This window comes from Pinus tabuliformis, chromosome 5_2 (assembly GCF_031772625.1).
Source record: "Pinus tabuliformis cultivar Carrire ecotype Pingquan chromosome 5_2, CPIR1, whole genome shotgun sequence".
Lineage (NCBI taxonomy): Eukaryota > Viridiplantae > Streptophyta > Pinopsida > Pinales > Pinaceae > Pinus > Pinus tabuliformis.
Window position 1 is genome coordinate 206,376,593 of NC_142306.1, and position 8,879 is coordinate 206,385,471.

Sequence of the window (8,879 nt, forward strand, 5' to 3'; positions counted from 1 at the left end):
AGCAAACTTGTACGACGTGCCACATGTCACTGTTTCGACCTTAGTATCTGAAACAGATATACAAAAAACTACAGACCATCCTCTTTCTGCAAATGCTTAATAAATTTCAATCTGATTCTCAAAACGAAATTTATGAGGACTTTCCCCAGGTCACCTGTTTGGAATGTAATTCGGGAGTCTGCAAAAACCCTAACTTCCTCAGATCATATCTCCGCAAATATAGCAAGACAAACTCTGAAATTCGAACCTGAAGTTTAGAATGATTTCATCTCAAATGGGCTTTGTTGGTATCTTTTGAAACATCGTAGAAAAAAAGTTATAGCGAAAATACCAAAATGACCTATTTGGAGCAGCGAAACCCTAGAATCCAAAGCTCTGATACCAAATGTTAGGAAACCAACTCACAAAACGATAGAAAAGATATATCAACGCCTTAGAATTCAGCCTCTTCGAGGGGGAAACCTCCATTACATTACACAAATGAACAATTCTTGGATGATACAAATGACTAAACCTCCCTTCTATATATAGGAGTCTAAGGGGTCATAATATAATCAAGCCAACATAACAATAATAACATAAGGGCACAAAAATAACAGTAGTGTGTTTCTATGGGGCATACTAATAAAAATATGGGGACAATAGGGGCACGATAATAACAATAAGGGATACAATGACAATAGTAATTGGGGAATTACTAGTATTATAGGGGCCTAACAAAATTCAAAGCCAGGCACATGTTCTTGAGAGGGAATGTAATGACCTAGAAACTAAACTCTAGGAAGAAAAGAAAAGACATAACTCTACTTTGGTAGAATTAAAAAATATTGGAAGGGCAAGGTACATCCTCATATTTCATGCACTCTCATTTTATTCTACTCTAGTTATAATGATAAATATCTTATTGATATGTTATTATGGTCTCATAATGTAGAGTGAATAATGATTAACTTTGTTACTTTTTCTTTTAAGGATGGAATCATTGTTAAGCATATTTCTTCTTCCCTATCCTTTTAAGACACTGTAGGTGTGTTATTTCTTTCCAAAATGCTAAACATAATATTATTTTTATGTTCTTGTTCAACATTTTAATGCTACATTGTTCTTCTACTCTTATGTGCATGAAATTTGAAGGTATCAACTTTACCCAAACCAATGATTGTAGCAAGGGAAAGCAATGGTTCTATTGTTTCTAATGATGGAAGGGATAGGTTTTGTGTCAAGGAGTCATTATTTTTTTCTTCCAAGAAGAGTATGAGTTTCCTCTGAATGTTCATATTTAGAGTTGAATTGGTGTAGGTTATTTCCATAAAACGTTTTAGAGTGTTGGAAATGTGGCCCTTAAACTAGGGTTTAGAGGATTTACAACATTAGTTTGATGGCGAGGGCTTTGGGTTGGTTGATGACAGGTAAAGGCTTTTATTTGTGGCATGTCATGCTTTACCTCTTCCCCGGGCTTTGATTTGTGGCATGCCATACTTTCCCTCTTCCATGGCCCTCCTTTCTCAAAAGAGGCAGGTTGAGACATTTTTACCTCAATCTTGAATTATATGCTTACATTCTAAATATAGAGGTCCCAAACTAAATCTACATGTTTTGGTATTGGACTATAATTGATCATCAATTTAGCTATTAGTTGTTCAATATTTTTTTCTTTTTTGTAAAATTATAATAAGATATTAATGTTGATGTTCATTGATAGGTGGTCTTCGTTAGAGGTTGCACACAATCAGGTACCATAAAAATTGAAGAAGGGGATCAACATCATTATGCTATTTTGAATTTTGAACCTGCAAGAAAAAATATCTTGCCATTTGTTCTGAATATACAAAAGATACTTGACAAGAGCCCTTTCCTCATTAATAATATTGAAAAATTTATGCGAAGGTTTTTGCAGTTCCTTAAGCTTTTTGAGGACAATGAAAGGAAAAAACTTAAAATTTCTACTGCACTCACTCTCTCATAAATTATCTAAGCTTTCACTGAAAACCATTTTTGAACCATTTCTCAAAGACAACCTTGTCTCCAAGGGGATTGTGCTTTCATTCATCACATATTTTTTCAAGGAGTATCTAGATAAAAACAATCTTGATGATCTCATAGCATTGTTGAAGTGAGGGAAGATAGAATATAATCTTCTTAATTTGTTCTAAAGACAAAAACACACCACTGAAGATTTTGCAGAACACTTTAGGTGGGAAGACTATTTTGTTGGAACCAAACTCTCTACTTAAAGTCACATGTTTTTGTTGTCGATTGTTACTAACATATGTCTTTTTGACTTTTTGTGTGGAAGTAAGGAGGGTTTGGATTCTCTTGTCAAATATAATGAAAAGAAAATGTTTGATGTGAAATTGAAGGACATGAAGAGTGCATTAACAACTTTGATCACATAGAATGTTGATATTTCAGAAGTCATTGACTCTATAAAGCAGCACCATAAAGAGTCAACGTTACCTAATATTGAAGTAGTGTGTATCTTATGGGATGTTATTATGGATGTTGTAGTGGTATGGCAAAAACCAACAACAAAATTCAAATTTGGCATTGCATCAAGTTAGTATTTAATCTTTTTTGAACGTGTACTATCTTTTGTTTTTACCATATGTGTTATGCCTCATCATATCATTAACAATTTTATGGATTTTTACTGAATTTTGATAAGTATTTTCTTCTTGTTAAGTGTTTAATATGTTTACAACTTTTAGTCAATATTAGAATCTAATGGGAAAATGGGTCCATGGATAACTATTTTAAGGGTCATCCCCACGGCTTGCATTTTTCTACTTTTAAGAATCATGTTTTGTTACACACTTTGATCCTTTCATTGATGTGCATGAGAAAATAGAATGTTTCAATTTCATAGACAACATTTGTTAAAATATAATGCAATTGTGGATACTTTTTTTCTTGCTCTGGATATCATGTTTTTGCTTCTTGCACATGTTTGTTTTGTTTTATTGATGTATATATAAATATTTTTATCAAACTGTCAATTCAATAGATATTTTTTTTGGAAATTAATTACAGAATGTATACAGATGCAGTATTGAATCCTTCAACCTGTGTTTCCATGAAGGTTTCATTCAATGTAAAGAGTGTGTGTGTGTGTGTGTCTTTTCTTGGCCATAAATATGGTTACACTGGATTTTCTAACATATGATACATTTTTTAAAGTCTTTTGTTAATGTGTTTTCATTTTATCTCACATGGAATTCATGAGTCAATAATTTGTTCATGCTTGTGCTAGATTTGATGTTAATTCCATTTGCCACCAACGGTGCTACAAGGATCAAACTTAATAGTCAGAGCATGCATTTAATGTTAAGAACTATCTCCTTTTGTTTGAGGAAATTATTATCTTGCAATTGCATTATTTGTATGTAGTATGTGGGGATTAGTTATGCATCCAATGTTTGTATCCATGGATTTCCATCGAGCATGTACTTTTTTCCCATGGAAAATTTACTTGGGGAAATCCTTGAGGGGATTCCTCGCATTCTTGTGAATGGAAACCATGGTAAATAATGTTGGTGTATTGATCAGGAGCTCAGGACCAAGTGTCGTAAAATGGTCAAAAATGAAAGTGCTCAGAACTGATTGGAACCTGAACGACCGGAAAGTTCTCATACTCTCGATTCCGGCGCCGCAAACGGTTTGAAAAACGGTTGCCGTATGAGGAAGTTATGGCAAAAAGAAGAATTTGTCCATAACATTAGAAATTTGAATTTTTTTTAAAAAAATTAAAAAAAAATATTCCACGAAATATTCCTTTTTGGAAGCCAATCAAAAACTGCCACGTGGCCCCCAAATGACGTCAGCAAGCAATGGCGCATATAAAAATATTTTTGGCATCGGTCAGGTTTGAACACGGGACCTCCCGCAGACTAGGGAACATGCTTACCGTTGCGCCAACGCAGCCACATTTGACATGAGGGCGGCACAAAGTATTTTTGAAGTTTGAAAAACGTTTTGGGCGGGAAATGAAGGGGGCCAGCCCCTAAGCGCCAGCCCCCCACCATATGACCACAACCCGAAAACCGTGGGCTTAACCCAACCGCCAGCACACTAACCGTCGGGCATGCAATCCAAGGTAAATGGTCACATGTGCATTTAATATAACTACAGTTAAGTTGGCGGGATTCTTGGCGGACCGCCAAATTTGGCGGACCCGCCATAATTGGCGGACTTATCTAGACCTCCACTACAGTTAGCTGGAGTTTTTCTAGGGACAGACTGGAGAAACATTAAATGGCCATAACTTTGGCTAGGAAAGTCGGTTTTGGACGAATTTTTTTATTTATTTTGGGTCTCTTCGACCTTCTGAAGCCATTGGCACAGGTTTCACAGCCATCTGAGGTCATTTTCAGGTGTTTTAGCTTCGTGGAAGTTCCAAGAGCCACTAGGGCCAAATCAATTTGGGAGTTGCATTGGGAATTGTGCAGCTAGTGAATGTGGAATGAAGGTCATTCTTGAAGTTTTCCAACCTTCTGAATCCATTTCTACAGCTCGTTTTGCCTTCTGAGGCATTCTTCTCATTGTTTAGCTTCAGGGAAGCTTTCAGGGCCACCAGGGCCATTTCAATGCATGAGCTGTTTGGGGGCTATGTTCATACGTTTTTGGTGATTCAAAAGCCTATGTCTACTATTTTCGACCTTCTGAGTCTAATGGTAGAGGTTTCAGAACCAATTGAGGTCATCTTCACCTCGAAATTCTCCATTCAAGTGTAAAGGGCCACCAGGGCCAATTGGGGAAAGTACTGTATAAGGTACAAAATTCACTATTTAGTGTTTGGGAAAGAGCATGTTTGGCTAATTCCTATATTCTGATTTTGTATTTACAGTCAGATCTGTCCTTTGAGACACCCATATTCTTGTATTAGCCTTTGTAGCAATTTTAATACAAGAGGACAAGCCTAGTTGGAGAGGCTTGGTCCAGCAGATGTAGCCCAGGAGGGGGTGAACTGCTTTATCATTTTGATGTCTTTATTTGCTGAAGATGATATGCTGAACAAAACTGATATAAAGTATTAAACAACAAATAAATATAACTTGCATACACATAATCACTTATTCAGCTACAGAAAGTTACTTGTCTTATTCCGCAAGACCTTAACCTTCAAGTATGTGTATGTCAAAGACTTCTAAGTGTTTACTTTGTTATTTCTTTAGGCAGAGCCTGTAGAGGGCCAGGTAGCCTCTGGAACTCATCCTCTTTTTAGAGGTGACATGTCCGGTGAATGCCCCTACAGTCTATCTCTGTATAAGAAATAAGAAGTTTACACATTTTTAGAGGTCATTTGGAGTGTCTAGCTCACAGTTGAAATTATTGGAAATGGATACCTTGCACCCTTAAACAAGTACATTCCATTTTCAGATCATGTATATGTTGTATTCCTAATCTAGATGGAATTTGTGGGACTTGAACCCATGACTTCTCTGCCTTAAAGCTAGTTGATTTAAACCAATTGAGCTAACCCACTTGGTTACCATAATGTACTTATCAACTTTTGTGTGCAATATTTCTATTGATGGTTATCCATATGACATGGATATTTTCCTTTTGCATATAAAATGACATCGTTTGTTTTTTGGTTGGAATTTGGAATTCATTAGTTTTCTAGTTATTTTATTTCGAGTCTTAACAGTTTAGTTATTAGAAGTTTTGTACATGGTTTTTTTGGGAACTGTATGAATCTTACATATTTTACTAAAATGATTCTCTACATTGTTGAATTATCAGGTTAAGAAATGGGAAAAACGCCTTGACAATTTCTGTATAATTACAAAACTACAGTTGGAGATAATGTACAAGATTCAAATTCAATGTTATGAGGATGCTATACTCATGAAACTATTTCCTGAAATTGTGAGGTCTCTCTATGACGAGGAAGTTCTTGCTGAAGATACTATTCTAATGTGGTTTTTCAAAGGAAGTAACCCAAAGGCCAGGTATTAACAGCCTAACAATCTTTTATTCATTGTTTTTTTACCTTTTTGTTATGAGGAAATGCAATTAATTTAGGTTTAGACAAATTTTATTGTATGATTTAGAGAATTTTGAACTCTATTAAAATGAGAATTGAAATGCTTAATTAAGAAAATTTTGGGATTTCATAGAGATAATATTTTTCTTATAGTTTGAGTTTTGTGAGGGTGAAAATAAGATCTAATGTGATATTTGGCATTTTAGGCAAACCTTTGTGAAGTTGATGGAGTCTTTTGTGAAATGGTTGGAGGAATATTAAGAAGAAGAATAATGTGAATTTATATTAGAAGCCTAATTTTGACTACAATAGTTCAGGGGGGGGGTGCCGGGGAGAGGGGTTGGGAGGGGCGACCAGGATGTTGGTTGCAACTTTGATATATTGTGTTCAATTGGTTTATCAACTGCTTTACATAGGTAATAAGATTTATATTGTCAATTGATGAGATCCTAGTGCAGATATACTTTAATTGGATTATATTAGAATTTGCATCGCATATAAATTTACAATTCTTGTTTAATGTCTATAGTTTCCCATATGATTTGATTATCTTATAATTTAATTAAAGTTTTAGAATTTAGAATTTATAAAGTTTCAAAGTCTAATTATTTGAAGGGTGCTAGCTTAGTGGAAGAGCACTTGCTTTACAAGTAGGTGACTTGTGGTTCGATTCCATCATGCCCTAATATTTATGGGAAATGGTGATGATCGCTATCTATCCATATATATGTATCAACAATGACGGTGATTAAACGACCATCATCAAAAGTCATTTATATATATATGAAATGGTGATGATTAATAATTTAGCCATATATATGTATCAATAGTGAGGGTCATGAAAGGTCCATCATCATAAATCATTGTTGTAAATGTGGGATGCAAATTTGGGAACAAAAAAAGAAAAAAAAGGATGTAAGAAAAGACATAAATCAAGATGCATAATGGGACTAAAAAATGGTGAAACTAAGGATAGCACATTGGATGCCAAAAATGATGCATAATCATATGCAAATTCAGACTCAAACTTAGACATAAAATGAGATGCAAATGTGGATAGAAAATGTGGTAGAAAAATGATGCAAATTTGGATGTCGAAAATGATGTAAAATTAGACACAAACAAGATGCAAAATTGGATGAAAAACTGGACGTAAATAATGGTGCAAAATTGGACACATAATTAGACATAAAAAAGGTGCAAAAATGGGCATAAAAACTAGCTCAAAATTGGATGCAAATTGAGATGCAATGTCGTATGCAAAACTTGGTGCAGAAACAGATGAAAAAGTGGACATAAAAATGGCTCAAAATTGAATTTAATAGTAGACACAAAATGGGAAGAAAGTTTAGACAAAGCATATGGCTTAACATAGGATGAAAATATAGATGCAAATTTGGATGCTCAAAATTATATAAAATTTGATGCAGGAAATGGTGTTAAGAATGATGCAAAGTTGGATGCAGCAAATGATGAAAAATATGGTGCAAATTGGGATGTGAAAAAGGGAGACAAATCAAACGTAAAAGTGGATGTAAAAAATGGTCCAAAAAAGGATGCAAAATTTGGTGCTAAATTAAACTCAACACATGTTGTGAAGATAGGAAAAAAAGCTGGTGCAAAACTACGTACAAAATTAGAAGCAAAAACTAGTGTAAGACTAAACTTGGCACAAAATGAATGTATGGTGAAGTAAAATATAAGTGCAGACACGAACGAATTCCTCTAGCCCGATAATGGGTCTAGCCACAACAAATACATTCTATGGAAGATTTCCTTAGGTTAGAACCAAATAAGAGGGCCTACCTCTTAGTCCGCTTATCCTATTTGATGATGTCCTTGCTTTCTCGCTCTAGCTATCTCTCACTTCCTTCTTCAAACACCTGAAACAAGTAAACAACAGCAAACAACAAACATGATAATAGACAAATTATAAATCAACCTACTTAACAAGTCAAGAAACATTAAGCCATGAATGTATAATATGACAAAGCATGTAGGAAATCAATCGATAGTTGCATATATTAATATCAAAGAGAGATTACAACCATTTGTCTTAACATTGCAGTCCTCCTCTGACAAGACCAGGTTCCCACACACTTCTGCTAGCATTCCATGATGGCCTCAATCAACAATAGTTTTAAGGCTCTTCCCTTTAGGCTTCACTCCAAACCAAATCACACTTCTCCGTCACACAACTAGATAACTACAACTAGTAATAGCTTGTTGTCTACTTCAAACCAAAATAGCATAAGCACACCAACATCAAAACTAGCTTGTGCTTGGGAAGAAGGAGGTTTATATAAGAAAAAATGGATGGGAGATGGATCCTCTTCTCATGGGAGAAGGGCTTATCCCTTAAGGTAGTTCCATCATTATAGGGTAAAGGAGCCCAAGCTAACATCCTCGACCCCATCTGGCCAAACCATTTACCAGACTTCGACTACGAAGCTTCTAGAGCTCGAAGCTTTGGCTCCTAATTTAAAAAAATTTCCACAATAGGACTGGCGTGACTGGAACACAGCTCATTCGCTCCAGTCGGTGCGAGGAGTATTACTAATCTCTACTCATTTGCATGGGGGAGACAAAGGTCATTAGTGTCGGTCTTGTAAATTGGGAAAAACAGAAGTTTCAGGGGAAATGGTGCAAAAGTGAATTGATCTACTCATGAAGAGGGACACAATGGGAGTTTCTACATGAAGGAAAAGCATGCAAGGTTCACTATAGAGGTCCTCCAGGATAAAGGAACGGGGAGTACAGGGACAATGACAAAATGTTGTGTAACAAATGCCCCCTAAAGCATGGAGGTCGAGCTGGAGTGAGGGATGAAATGCTTTATAAATCAGTCCGGAGAACTGGTCTACCATCGGAAAACCTACAAGCAAGTACAAAT

The 8,879-nt window shown here is 35.5% G+C and overlaps 1 pseudogene; it reads left to right on the top strand.

Annotated features, from left to right (window-relative positions):
* LOC149158283 (uncharacterized) overlaps positions 1-6,259 on the top strand; it is a 50,518-nt pseudogene extending 44,259 nt beyond the window's left edge.
* The last annotated feature ends 2,620 nt before the right edge of the window (positions 6,260-8,879 follow it).